Genomic DNA, 15522 nt, shown 5'->3' with positions numbered 1-15522 from the left:
TACTGGCCACCCATGTGAAACCAGAGTGAACAAGACAAAGTGGGCAGAGGTTGCAGCTTGCTGGGAGACCCTGACAAGCCACCTTCTGGTCTTCATTTCTTCCCCTGGAGAACAGACATTGGTTCTTCACAGAGGAACAAAGAGCGAGTGGTGTGGGCTCTGTTGTTATTAGAAACTGGAAAGTACGATTAGGATGGGTTTTGTATATCTTATCCAAAATGTTTTGGATTTGGTATTTTTTTCAGATTTTGGAATATTTGCACATATATGACATATCTTGGGGATGGGACTAAGTCCAAACACAAAATTCATGCTGTTTCATATATAACCTTAGACAATAGCCCAAAGGTAATTCTGTATGTTAGATATATATTTTGGGCAGTATTGGTGTTTGGACTGAGGGCTTCTTGCTTGCTAATCCAGTGCTGTACCACTCAAGCCACACCCCAGTGCTTTTTTGTTTTAGTAATTTTTCTGATAGGGTTTTGAATTTTTGTCCAGAGCCAGCCTGAAACCGAATTCTTCCTGCCTCTGCCTCCTGCATAGCTGAGATTACAGGCATGCGCCACTGCAACTAGCCTTTATACAATATTTTGGAGTGTGAGACAAGAAGCTTGATTATGAGTTACCTTGCGCTCCTAGATCCAGCCATTCCTGAAGTAATTGTTCCTGAATGTTCAGTTTCACAGGTCAATCTTTTCCTTTTGTGCTTAAGCTAGTATTTCTGTTCCTTGCAGCTTGTATTAACCCTACCCCCCCCATTTTGTCTGCCCTTCTGAACTGATTTTCCAGTGTCAAACATCAAAGAATAAAGCCAGGCACTGGTGGCTCATGCCTATAATCCTAGCTACTCAAGAGGCAGAGATCAGGAGGATCACAGTTCAAAGCCAGCTCAGACAAACAGTTCGTGAAACCCGATCTCAAAAAAAACTCATCACAAAATAAAGGGCTGGTGGAGTCGCTCAAGTGGTAGAACACCTGCCTAGTAAGCATGAGGCCCTGAGTTCAAACTCCAGTGCCTCCATTCCCCCCTAAAATATCACAGGCTAGATAAAGCATGACAAAGTCAACCAGTGTCAAACAGCAGAAAGCTCTGTGTCAGAAGCCAGTGTAGATACTATTTCATACAGACCAACTCAGGGTGTTCTAGTCATTGTTTTTTTTTCTTTCTTTCTTTCTTTTATTCTGATCAAGTATAGGACTATGCATTCTAAATCTTTTCAGGAAATGCCAGGAAGTTCTCAGGAGCAAAGAGATGGACAGCTGAGGACAGAGGCCTGGCCAATAGGATGGGAGCTGAGGCAGAGGTCAGAGATACATCAGCTCCTCCTGTGCTTCCTCAACCCCAATCCAGGTCACACTCACCCCTGCAGGTGAAAGGTCTTGTAGGTAAACTGGTCTTGCTTTCCAGGACCCCTGTACAGACCATCTTTTCTGATCTGAGCCCAGAAGACAACTGTCCACCTGATATTGGAGGAGATGGGCAGAGCAGGCCCTGTCTGGTTCCTTCGTGGCTTGAGTAAAAGCCATGAAGTTACACTGATCCCCCATTTGTTCTCATTCAAGGTGGAAGGAGATTTAGACCAGGCTGCAGCAAGAGGGCACAGGGTCTGGGGCACAGGGTCACTCCTGTGAGGAGGCTCTGAGGCTTCCTTACCTAGGCCTTGCCTAGGGGCTCCAGCTCCAGCTTTGCCTCAAAAAACAGCTGCGTGGCCAGGTGTTGGTGGCTTACACTTCTAATCCCCGCTACTCAAAATGCAGAGATCAGGACGATGACAGTTTGAAGCCAACCCGGGAAAATAGTTTGTGAGACCCTATCTTGAAAAAACCCATCACAAAAAAGGACTGGTGGCTCAAGTGGTAGAGCACCTGCCTAGCAAGTGTGAGGTCCTGAGTTCAAACCCCAGTACCACAATCACACACACACACACACAAAAAGCAAAAGCAGCTATATGGCCCGTTTTCCGCTCAAGCTGCACTTTCCATATCTCTAAAACAGGGATGATGGCTATTTGCTGGATGTGGTTATTGGGTGAGTCAAATTCTTTGGATCCTTCAATGAGGACCCCATTCATAGGGTCACTAGAGAGAATGAGAGGAATTCTGATAGGCACAGAGGAGACATGTCCCAGCAAAAAGGATGAGGTGAAACCAGGTGCTCTCCCTCCCTTCCTTCACTGTCCTTCCTTTCTTCCTTTTTAAATTTTTTCTGGTGATACTGGGGGTCTTGAGATCAGAACCATGCCCTTGCTAGAGAAGCACCCTACCATTTGAACTATGCCTTCAGTTCAAGCCAGTGATTTCAGTAGGTGGGGGAGAAACTGGCTCTGGGGAAGTAAGGAAGGATCTATGAAGAACAGAGGACACCTTAAGGTCTCTGTCCACCCCTACTGCCCACATTGTCCCCTGCTCCATGCCCCTGCACTCCTACCTGTGGTCACTTGCCCTGCTCCCACACTTTTCGGTTGCCCTCCCTTCCTTCCTTCCTTCTTTTTTTTTTTTTGGTGATGCCAGGCATGGAACCCAGAGCCTTGTGTGTGTTAAACAAGTGCTCTATCACTGAGCTACAACCCCAGCCCAACAGTTTTTCTTGTTGCCCCAGGTTCATCTGTCACTGCCTGTCACCTCCACTAACTCCATTCCCTCCCATGACTATACTGCTATTCCCCAAACCTCTGCCCTCAGCTGGGCAAGTGCTTCCACGTGCCAGAAATGCCAGCCAGCCAGGTCAGGGTACTCATAGCCTGAGCCATCATGGCTGCCAGCAAGCAGCACATGAAGTCCCCAGTGGCATGCTGGGAGTTGTAGTTCTCTGACATGGACTCCGTGGATTAGCCCTGAGAATGGACCCTTTGACCTGAGGAGAGAGGAAAAGAGCCGGATGACCTAAACCAGGGAATCTAGTCCCAAGTCTCCAAGTGTGCAATTTGAATCTGGACATTGTAGTTAATTCAGTTGGTGCATTTAGTACATAATCTGCAAAGGCCTTATCTGAGCCAATAGATATTCGTGATACAAAGGGAACAAACTAAGTGCTTGTCTTCCAGAGTCACCCTCTCCCATTGGTAGGGAAGGGCCATTGTGGCACCTGAGTCTATCCTTCAGCGCAGCATTACATCCTGGATCTATAACAGATATCTAGAAACGGCTTTTGCTAAAAGTATTGACCCCCTTACTTGGGGGTCAAAAGTTTAAAAGCTTGGCATTTTTGTTTTCATTTCTCATGTCTCCTTTGCTCTGAGCCATTTTCTCCTGCAGTCACCTGGGATACCAAGAAAGACAAGACTGATTAATAAATCTTGATAAAAATCTTTATGACAAGGTTCTGAAACTACCTCCAAGGAACAGCAGAGCCTCAGGAAAAAGACCATCCTCCAAATGAGGGTAATTACCTGTGATGATGAGGCTGTACCCTGGAGCAGGAGTGACCATCTCATGGGAACCAGATTGCTCTCTTTAAGTTATGATGAGGGCCATAACAACTTCTGAAATAACTGTGGAAGAACTAGAACCAAGATAATAATCAACCAACCAGGCCACAGGTTGACCAGGACTGTTTTTTTTTTTTTTTTGGTGTGATGAGATTTGAACTCAAGGCTTGAGACACAACTCCAGTCCATTTTGCCCTGGTTATTTTGGAAAAGGGGGTCTCATGAACTATTTGCCCAGGTTGGCCTCAAACCTCTATCCTCCCTATCTCAGCCTCCTTAGCAGCTGGGATTACAGGTGTGAGCCACCTGCCCCTGGCTGACCAGGACTATTTAATTATGCATACCTCTCTCTTCCTGTCCAATTCCTCCTCTATTTAAAACTAAAACTCATTTCTACATCCCAAAGATGGGCAGGCTGCTTGTTCTCCTCTTCAGCCCTCAGCCAGTGTGTTAATAAATTTCTCTAACCTTCACCACTACTCACCTCTTTAGCTGACATCTTGGTGTGAGTAACTGGACTTGATATATTGGAACTTCTGGAGTTAGGCCTCTGGCCTTGGACTCCAGTTAGTTCTTCACCATGAGGAGCTAGGAAGCATCAGCATAGCTTATTTTTATACAAAGGTGGTGTCCACTATCCAACCTCACCAACTTATTTAATTATCCTTAGGAGGCCTCTTCTGACCACCTGCTGTAGATTTTGTCCTTGACCAAACTCTAGCCAGGCTCCTCTGAGCAATTTCTCCACTAGGCCTCAACCTTGACCTACAAAGTCTTGAACAAACACTAACAGTTTCTAACAGCTCAAGGCCCCATCCCTAGGATGACCCATTCCCCCTCCCCGCCTTAAAGGGCCTGCCTGAGGAAACTCAAGGCTGCCAAAAGGATTAGCTGTTTGTTCCAGCAGCACCTGAACAGGTGGGGTTTCCAGCCTCTGAGGGACGGTAGGAGCCTAATGTTATAAGCACAGGTAGCAAATCCAGGTGGGTTTCACATGGACCAACACCCCCTTCCCGACTTTCGTAATGTTTCTCTTTCTTAACTCTCTTGCAGCTGCTCACCCCTTCTCTCTAGCCCCCTACTCTCCCCTCACTCCCTTCTGTACAAATCAAAGTCTAGTTCAATTCATGCTTTCCTTTTGTATACTTTCCTTTTGTAACAGTGTATTACTGATTTAAATCTGTCCCTGCTATGGCTGAGACTGTAACTCAGTGGTAGCATGAGGCTCTGGGTTTGAATCCAGCACTGCAAAATAAGATACAAAATAAAATAAGAAAAATCTGTTACCTGTGATATGGTTTGTATAGTTCCCCTAGGCGTCCTGTCTCACCTACACTCTAAGTAGTGTCTGGTTTTATCTTTAATCACTTCCCCCTCCCCACCACCAGATAAACCAGGTTCATTTTCCACAGGCCCAGCACTTGTCACTCTTCCTTGCTTCCTCTTTTTGGCAGTACGAAGGTTTGAATTCAGGGCTTCACACTTGCGAGGTAGGCCCTCTGTTTCTAGAGCCATACCTCCAGCCCAGTGATATTTTGAATTAATCTGTTATCAGCCAAGCAGAGTGCATTGCAGCCTACACATCTACAATGTGGCAGTAGTAGGACAGAGAGGCCCACGTGGCTCCTGAGTCCTGCACTCCAAGTCCACTGCCTATTAGTCATCATTTCTGTCTCATAGGTCACTTTTCTGACATCCTCAGTCCTGTCCAGAGAGTGGCCTGGTGGTTCACTCTGCCACTTCCCCACCTCATTTGGGCATGAATTGGTGCCACCTCAGAAGGCTGAATGTGTCCCATCTGCCCTCACCCCTCTTCCCCAGTCTTTCCTTGGCAGAGGTCCTGCAAGCAAGATGAGGGCTGTCTACTCTAAGTCATAACCCTCTATCCAGCACCTTCATGTTGCTGTACTTGGTAGAGAGGGAGAAGTTTGGGTCAGACTTAGCAACTCACTTCTAAGAAGTAGAATGCGGTGAAAGCAATGGGATGTCACCCCTGAAACTAGAATACTAAAAACCTGTGGCTGCTGTTCAACTCGCCATTTCTTGTTTTCCCTTAGAGTTCTTGCTCTGGCAGAAGCCAGTGGGCCATGCTATAAATTGCCCCATGGAGAGGAATTTGTTATGGTTTGTTTGTGGTTTACCCCACTAAGGTTCATGTGCTGAAAGTTTGGCACCCAGTGTGGTGATGTTCAAAAATGGTAGGACCTTGCCAGGTACCAGTGGCTCACGCCTGTAATTCTAGCTACCCAGGAGGCAGAGATCAGGAGGATTGAGGTTCGAAGCTAGTCCGGGCAAATAGTTTGAGAGACCCTATCTTGAAAATACCTTCACAAAAAAGAGCTTGTGGAGTGGCTCAAGGTGTAGGCCCTGAGTTCAAACTCCCAGTACCACACACACACACACAAAGGGGTGGGATCTTGAAGAGACGGGGCCTAGAGCGAGGTGACTGGCTGCACTTGCAAAGAGACTCATGCTGGTCTCCTGGAGAGCTTCAGTTCTTGGAGGAATGGATGAGTTTCAGCAAGAGTGAGGTATCATAAAAGGGGGAGTATGGCTTGCCTCTCCTTGCTTCCTTTCTCTCTCTCTTTCTCCTTCTCTCTATCTTTTCATTTTTTAGCTCACTGCTTCCAAGACCACTAGATGCTGACACCATGGTGTTTGGACTTTCCAGCCAGTAGAATCATGAGCCAAATAATCTTTTCTTTTTTTTAAAAAATACCCAATCTCAAGTGTTTTGTTATTGCAACGCTAAGCGGGCTAAGTCAGAGCTGATGCCAGTGAGGGCATGAAACCTATCAGTATCAAGTGAGCTTGAAAAGAAGATCTTGCCCTCAGCCCTGCCTTAGTGCCCAGCCTTAAACTGACCCCAGTCTCCCACCCCAACACCTCAACTGCTGACTTGTGAGAGACCCACCCAGCTAAGCCACCCCAGATCCCTAACCCCCAGGACCTGTGAGGTAACACGTATGTGTGGTTTTAGGCCTGTAAATTTTGGGGGTAACTTGTTACACAGTCATAGATAACCAATACACATTCCCATTTTTACACACTTAATTCCTTGTGATCATTCAGGTCTCAGCTCAAATGCCAGCTCTTCGAGGAAGTATTTCCTGGGCTTTTTGTTTTGGTTTTCTTGCTTTGTTTTGTTTTGAGGTGGGGATGTCACCATGTTACGCAGGCTGACCTCAACTATATGACTCTCTTGCCTCAGCCTCTTGCAAAGAAGTGTTTTCTGATTTCTCTCTTCAATAAGCCCTCTCAGTCATATCATCCTGTTTATTTAATTCTTTGCCTTATTCAGTCGGTCAATAAATATTTATTAAGCACTTACTATATTCAGACACAAAGGAGACAGTGTTACACAAGACAGTCAAAAATAAATATATGGAAATACAACAGCATGTCAGGCCATATGACGTGCTTTTCAGGATAAGCAGGAATTTCAACATGCCCAAACTTCCTCTGGACTTGCTTGAATTTCACCTTTCTGGTGAAGCTTCCCCTAGGCAAGCATTTAAAGTGCACAGCCACGCTGACATTCTTACGCTTGTTCACGTGTAACTGTCCATGCCTCATTGTTCACGAAAGTTCCATGAAGAAAGAACAGTATCTGTTCAGTTATGCTGTGTCTGGAGTTTTTAGAATACTCCCTGGCGTGTGGTACTCAGTAAATATTTGTTGAATAATAAAAATTTATCTCCTCAAACAGTTAAAAACTAACCAAACACAACTCTCCAAACTGATTTTCCAGCAATGAGAGAACAGAACTGGTGTAAGCCTTCCCTGAAGTGATTATGGAGGATTAATTTCATCATTTATTTTGCAAATGTTGGGGGGAGGGTGTGTTTAGTCAGGTGACAGAGGACAGGCCAGAGGTTGGAATTCTCTTGTGATTCCACAGTTAGAACTGCTTTTGTAATCAGAAAGGAAAACAAAACAACTTTGTTTTACAAGGAAAAGAGATGTTTCTAGTTGACAGAGCCCTGGGTGCTGGTCCTCGCCCCTGTGAATCTGTCAAATGGCTGGTGACACTGGCTGTCAGCGCTCAGGGTCCCCACTGGGATGCCTCCTTTGTTCAGGTGTCTGATACCCCTGAAGGCTGAGAGAGGAATTCTGAGGTGTCCTAAGTTAAGTTACAGGCCAGAGAATAAAAGGAGGAAAGAGATAAAAGAAATTAATTTTAACTAGCAGTTTCAGGTTAAATCAACCATGGAAAAAACAAATGGATTCCTAATCCTTCCTGTGTGCTGGAGTTCACCCATCAAGGCCACTTCACATTCTGCTTTTAGAACAAATCAGTCAACCAAGCAAGATGTAGCAAAAGCATCCCTCTGTGGACTAACCTTCCTCCAGCTTTCCTGCTGCTCTTAGCTCAGCCAGGGTACATTCAATGTCAACAAATTATGTTTCTTCCCTGCAAAATCTCTTTTTTTTCTTTTTGGGAGCAACTGGGGTTTGAACCCAGGGCCTCATGCTTGCTAGACAGGTGCTTTACCACCTGAGCCACTCCACTAGCACCACAAAATTTCATTATAAAACACCCTGGCCCCTGGAATATGCTGGGCATCCACTGCTATCTGGCCATACTATTGGTGACTTAGAGACTTCGTCCCAGAGCTGGTCTTTCCATCTTTGGATAGCATCTGCAACAGCTCAACACACCCTTTACTTAAGAGACCTCATAATGATAAGTATTTGATTTAACGAGGCCATAGAACTGTCTAGAAAATGGGGGCATCAGCATCAGCACACCTGTCTACGGTTAGCTCAGCTCCTGAACAGCCACAGAGCCAGCACCCAGATCTTTTCCCTCCAGCAGGCTTTGGTAAATATCTAATGAAATGATGACATCAGTGTGGCAGGAGAGCATGCGCAAACCAGGGTGGAGTCCACTCTGCTCCCGGGCACCATGCACCCTCATCTGCTCTCCAGCTAATCAGTGAGGGCTGCTGGCTTCCAGTGCAGCAGTGTAGGGGTGTTTCTTAGTCCATTTTGTACTGCTTTAAAAAAAAAATGCAAGGCTGGTAAATTTGGGGTTTTTGTTTGTTTTCTTTTTGCGGTTCTGGAATTTGAACTTAGTGTTTGGGAAGCACTTGCTAGGTGGGTGCTCTACCACTCAAGCCACACTTCCAGCCTGAGCTGGGAAATTCATAATGAACAGAAATTAATTGGCTCATATTTCTGGAAGCGGGAAGTCCAATGTCAAGGTGCTGGCAGCTGGTGAGTTCTTCTTGCTGCATCACAATTTGGTAGAAGACACTCATTATATGGTGGAAGGGCAAAGAAAGAGGAAACCCACTCCCACTAAAAGAAACCCACCCCTCCATAACACATTAGTTTATCCATGAGGCAGAGCCTTCCTGGAGAGTCACCTCTTAAGGGTGCTACCTCCCAATACTATTACAATGACAAACTTCAGCATGAGTTTTGGAGGGGACAAGCATTCAAACTATAGCAGAATGTCATCACAGTTCCATTTTTAATTCAGGGACTCCAGGCACAAGAACCATGATGATGTAAGAACAAGGTGAATGGGGCTAGCCCTCACCCCAGCTAGGCATGGTGGCTTACTCCTGTAATCCTAGCTACTCCAGGGCAAAGTTCAAGAGGATTGTGGTTTGAAGCCAGCCTGGACAAAAAAAGTTAGCGAGACACCATCTTGGTCAGTAACAGCTAGGTACAGTGGTGAGCACCTGTCATCCCAGCTAGGCAGGAAGCATAAATAGGAGTACTATAGTGCAGAGCAGCCTGGGCATAAAATTGAGGCCCTGTTGCAAAAACACTACAGCAAAAAAGGCTGGGCAGGTGACTCAAGTGGTAAAGCACCTGCCTGGCAAGCGGAATGTCCTGAGTTCAAATCCTGGTACTGCTAAAAACAACCACTTTTCCCCAAGTCAGGGAAAGAGGCAATTTAAAGAGGAGACAAAGAGAACTTAGAACTGATGAACTGATGCATCCCTGAGAAAAGGCATGTGTGCCCTGCTCTCTCAATATAACTTGGAACTATCTGAGGGCCTTACCCCCTTTTCTAGGAGGACAGATTTCAGTGGTGGTCCTGACCTTGGCATGACGCAGGGGCCGAGGGAGGTGGTCCCCCCAGAGAACACAAACCAAGAGCAAGACTGTGTGGGCTGAAGAGTAAAGAGCAGATTAGGAAGTACAGGAAGCAGTCATTTTGGTGTATGCCAATGTGCTGAGGGAATGCTGAGAATATTCCATGTCCCCCCAATTCAACTTCCAAGCAACCCTGGAGCAAGGGAGAGGAAAATCCTCAAACTGGCCCCCATGGATCACCTGCCACCTGGCAGAAAAGGAGCAGGAAATAGAAATTTAATTAAATAATAGACAGGGGTCACAGTGCTTACACACCTGATCTGTTTATGTGTTATCTTGTTTTTTAAGGTGGTGCTGAGGTTTGAACTCAGGGCTTCATGCTAGGTGCTCTGTGACTTGAGCCACTCCACAAGCCCCATATGGTGGAGTCAGAAGAACAGGAGACCTGGGCTTGAGACATGGTGGCAAGTCCTGTAGGACTGAGACTTAGCCTATGGGGTTACACAGGGGTCCAAATGAAATGAAATCACAGGAGCCCATTGGCGTCTGCAGAAAATTAGAGGATCGCTTGGCAGGGAGAACCTACACATTTGGTGTAAGAAATGTATAACGGGCATAATAATTTCTCTTTGAACTAATATGCTTGACATTTCAGATAGACTTATTGGAATTTACAAGACATACAATATAACAAAAAGTGTTGCAGTAAACCCCAAAGAAATTGAATATAAAGGACTTTGAACTTGTTTATGCTGAAGATTCTTCAAATGAATTGGCGTAGGTTTGGTGCATTGTATTGCTATTTCCTATTTGTAAAGGGTTGTGAAGTGTATAAATACACTCCTCCTCCTTCCTCTCTCCCTTCTTCTCCCCCTCCTCCTCCTTCTCTTCTTCTCCCCCTTCTCCTCCTTTCTCTACTCCTCTTCCTCCTTCTTCTTTTCTTCATTTTTTTCAGAAAAGGATTTTGCCCTTTAGCCCAGACTGGCCTCAAAGTCACAATCTTCCTGCCTTCACTTCTCAAGTGCTGGGATTATAGGCTAAAATACATATTCCTTTGTGTGTGTGTGTGTGTGTGTGTGTGTGTGTGTGTGTGTGTGTAGTACTGGAGTTTGAACTCAGGGCCTTGTACTTTCCAGGCAAGTACTGTACCAGTAGTTTAAATTTTTAGATGGAGTTTTGTTTTGCTGGGGACCAGCCTCAGACCACAATCCTCCTGCCTCCTTCCCATAAACTGTGATTATAGTCATCCCATACTATGCCAGGATCCTCAGATATTCTTTTGTTTTGTTTTGTTTTGCAGTACTGGGGCTTGAAATTAGGGCCTCATGATTGCTAGGCAGGCACTCTCCACTTGAGCCACTCTGTCAGTCCTCATATTCATAAGTGTATATGTATAAAGAAGCATGTAACAGTATAGAGAAAAACAATTTTTCTTGACTTGGTGGCAGCACTGGGCACTTCACCTCTAATACCAAGTACAGATGCCCCTCAATTCATGATGGGTTTATTCCTCTAATAAACTCATTATAAACTGAAAATATTATAAATCAAAACTGCAGAAGCTGACATGGTGGCACACACCAATGATCCCAGCACTTGGGAGGCAGAGGCAGGAGAATCAGGAGTTTGAGGCCAGCCTGGGGGGAAAAAAATCAAAATTCAGAGTTTTATGCCTGGGAACGTGGCTCACACCTGTAATGTCAGCTACTCTGGAGGCAGAGATTGGGTGGATAACTGTGCAGTGCAAGCCCTGGCAAAAAGTATGAGAGACCCCATCTCAGCAAAAGCAGTTGGTTGTGGTGGTATATGCTGGACATACTAGCTATGTGGAGGCATAGGTAGGAGGATCACAGTCTAGGACAGACCAGGCAAAACTGTGAGACCCTATTAAAAAATAGGTAGAGCAAAAAGGGCTCAAGAGGTAGAGTATCTGTCTAGCAAACAGGAGACCCTGAGTTCAAACTCCACTACTGCCAAAAAATAAAAAAATAAGAATTCAAAGTTTCAAGTACAGAGGAAATGAATATGACCAAAGTACATTATGTACACACATGGAAATATCACAAAAGTATTTCCGTATTCTCTAGACCCCTCTGTACAATTAATATACACTAATAAAACATTTAGGGCTGGCAGAGTAGCTCAAGCAGTAAGAGCGCCTGTCTAGCAAGTATGAGGCCCTGAGTTCACAATCCAGTACTTCCAAAAAAAAATTAAAAGCAACAGCAAAGTTGGGTCAGGCACTGGTGCCTCACGCCTGTAATCCTAGCTACTCAGGAGGCAGAAATCAAGAGGATCTCGGTTCAAAGCCAGTCCAGGCAAATAGTTCATGAGACCCTATCTTGAGGATACCCATCACAAAAATGGGCTGGTGGAGTGGCTCAAGGTGAAGGCCCTGAGTTCAAACCCCAGTACTGCAAAAAGAAAAAGTTGGAAGTACAATTTCCACTGAATAAAATAACTTTCACACTATTACTGTAAGGAGATTAAAAAATAAACCATTGTAAGTTGGAGACCTTCTATATTTGGACAAACCTCTAATACATACTTCTTGCTATATCACAATATCTATATCACATTTACCCAAACATGTACACTTGTGCCTCTTGGCACATGAGGTCATCATAGGTAATGCACAGATGAGCTTTTAAAGGAAGTTACAGTTAGGTGTTTCTTTTCAGAGTTAATTCCTGACACCTGACTGTGGTTTTCCATTTAGGGCCATTCTACAGTTTCCTTTTAGATACATATGAGTAAAAAAGATAAGGAGGTAATTTTTCAATGCTAAGTCAATACCTTGAGTGCTCATACAGAAGAAATCACTAAGTGCTTCGGGAACATGAACTTGGGAAAACCCTGAGACCATCATCAATAGTGCTAGCTATGACTATGACTATAATTGGTATTATTTTTAAGGAGTGCTGGTTAAAAATTAACTTTAGGTCATTCTGAAATCTAAACGCATCTATATGTATCTGACAGCTGGCTTTTGGGAAATGGGTGGGTGGAGGAAAAACAGGTTGTTTTCGGAATAGTGGGTTTCTCTGTTCTCTGCAAGGGGCTGGACGCCTTTGAGTTAATGGAAACCTCACAGGGAAGTTTCTGTCAGCCCCTGAGGAAACTGAGCTCAGTGATTTCTCCTGTTCTCAGGAGGAACCCCCAAAATTGGGGAAACGGATACTCCATGCAACCAAGAGGAGAAAAAGAAAGGGGGTAGGAAAGAGGGGGTGGAGGCAGAAGAGGGGGATTCTGGACAGGGTCCTTCCTGACCCTACTGTTCTGGGTTTCCAAGAACTGCTATAGCAGTTGCTGGAGTAGCCAGGAAAGGCCTCCTCCATGAGGCTGTGCAGTAGGGGAGAGGCTGGGAGGCCAACCAGAGGCCCAGAGGGAGCGGTGGCATGTGGGGCCTCCTAGCAAGGGGCAGAGTTCCTGGAAAACTTAGTGCTGGGGTGTACCTCGGTTCTTGCCTCTGGCAAGAGAATTCAGGTAAGATAGGAAACTGATACTCAGATTTGCTAGGAAAGACATACACCTTCTATAGACTGAAAGCAGGTTGACTCTAGAATGAGAACGATGGGGTCAGCATTTGCAGTTGGAGTATTTGTTGAGGAATTCTCAGCTCCAGGTCCAATCGGACCCTAGAAGGGGTCCTGGGCCTGGTCTTTGTCTCTTTGTGTGTGTGACTGGAATTTGAACTCAGGGCTTCGTGCTTACAATTCGGCATTCTATAGCTTGAGCCACACCTCCACTTTCGCTCTGGTTGTTTTGGAGATGGGGTCTTGAGAGCTATTTAGCTGGGCTGGCCTTGAACCATGATCCTTTCGATCTCAGCCTCCCAAGTAGCTAGGATTATAGGCGTGAGCTATGCAACTGGCCACTGGCATCTTTGTCTTATTAAGTTAAAGAGTTACCTGTGTAAAACTCCCAGCCCCAGGCTCAGCTGATGTTTAGAGTGTGGCTTGCTCTTGAGTAAAGAAAGGATTAAGCTTTAAGTGAGTGTCTGACTTCAAAGCATCCTGTGATGTTTGATGGCCTCGGTGGGCTACTCTGATCTTAAAAGAGACTGGTCACTTGTGGAGTGGGGAAATTTAATTACAATGATTTTCTACCTCTCATGGCCACCCACCATGGACCCAGTACACCAGAAGTGGCCACCACATTAAGGGATACAGTGCTTCCCAACCTTCCCTGTGGTTCTTCTTAGTCATGTAGTAAGAAGGAAAAATCCCAGACTTTGAAAGAGGCAAACCTGAGTTCATAGTCCCATGTCCTACAGGTTGAGGCTGTGTGACTTTGGTCAAATTAGTCAACTTCTCTGAACCTCTGGTCTGAAAAAAAAAAAAAAGATTGATAACAATATGTCCTATTGGGTTAGTGTGAGGATTAAATGGAGCAAAACCTATAAAACAGCTGTCACAGGACTGGGGTGGAATTCAGTGGTAGACAGCCTTCTCAACATACATGAGCCCTGAGTTCAATATCCCCAGCACCACAAAACAAACAAACAAAAACCCTGTTGCAGCCAGGCACCAGCGGCTCACACCTGTAATCCTAGCTACTCAGGAGGCAGAGATCAGGAGGATCAAGGTTTGAAACCAGCCCAGAGATATAGTTCATGAAACCCTATATCGAAAAAACCCATCACTAAAAAGGGTTGAAGGAGTGGCTCAAGGGGTAGAGAACCTGCCTAGCAAGCATGAGGCCCTGACTTCAAACCCCAGTACAGAAAAACAAACAAACCTGTCACAAAGCAGGATCCCAAAACATGGGAGCTGTTACTAAAGTTTCCTAAAGCTGACACCCAGGGGCCAGGCTGAGAGCACAGGGCCCAGGTGTACTGCTGCTATTTGAGCTTGGGGTTCTAGAGCTGTCCGTGGCCCCCTGGTCCCTCCTTGTCTTACCCTCCAGGTAAGACAGTGGTTGTCCAGCAAATGTTGCATGAGTGAATAATCTGCATGGACACAGTGGCTCCACTGCAACTGTGGGACTTGGGGCCCAAGTTCACCCCGCGATCCCAGAGGGGCCTCTTGGGCTGGAGGTCAGGAAAGACTTTGAAGAGAAAGAAGCATTTGAGCTCAGGCTTGTGAGAGGGGTGGGATCAAAGGCATCTCAGACAGAAAGGATGAGAAAACAGAAGTTTGCTTCTGAGCAGGTGTCAAGGGTTAGCTTTCAGCCAGGCGCCAGTGGCTCAGGCCTATAATCCTAGCTACTCAGGAGGCAGAGATCAGGAGGATAGCAGTTCGAAACCAGCCAGGGCAAATAGTTCGTGAGGCCCTATCTCAAAAACACCCATCACAAAAAAGCGCTGGTGGAATGGCTCAAGGTGTAGGCCGTGAGTTCAAGTACCAGTACTGCAAAAGGAAAAAAAAAAAAAAAGGTCAGCTTTCAGGGGCTGGCAGAATGGTTCAAATGGTAGAGTGCCTGTTTAGCAAGTATGAGGCCCAAGTGTGAGACCCTGAGTTCAAACCCCAGTACTGTGCCCCTTCCACAAAAAAAAAAAAGAGTCAGGTTTCAGTCCACACAGAGATGTTGCCATTAGGCACCCTTCAAAGAAAGCCAGCTCACCATCCTAGTGGCATTCTATCTCTCTCTCTCTTTTTTTTTTTAGAGGTACTGGGGTTTGAACTCAGAGCTGCATGCTTGCTAGGCAAGAGCTCTACCACTTAAGCCACACCGCCAGCTCCCTTTTGCTTTAGTTATTCGTCCACTAGAGCCTCAGACCAAGCTCCTCCTACCCACGGCCTTTGGAATAGTTGGGATGTCAGTCATGTACAGCCACACCTGGCTTATTAATTGAGAAGGGGTTCGCTAACTTTTTGCCCAGGCTAGCCTCAAATCTCCATCCTCTGGATCTCCACCTCCTGAGTACCTGGTAGCATTCTCAAGCAGGGCTATCCCAGTTCTGAGCGGGGGTGGGTGGTGCCAGAAGGCTTTTAACATCCTTCCCTGGGACTGTTATCAGGCTGGGCTCGGGAGGATGGAGATGGTCCTGAAGGGTTCCAACTGGTCACAGCCTGCTGTGGTCTGTTACGGCTCA

This window comes from Castor canadensis, chromosome 17, assembly GCF_047511655.1.
Source record: "Castor canadensis chromosome 17, mCasCan1.hap1v2, whole genome shotgun sequence".
NCBI classification, from domain to species: domain Eukaryota; kingdom Metazoa; phylum Chordata; class Mammalia; order Rodentia; family Castoridae; genus Castor; species Castor canadensis.
This window is presented reverse-complemented; position numbering follows the sequence as displayed.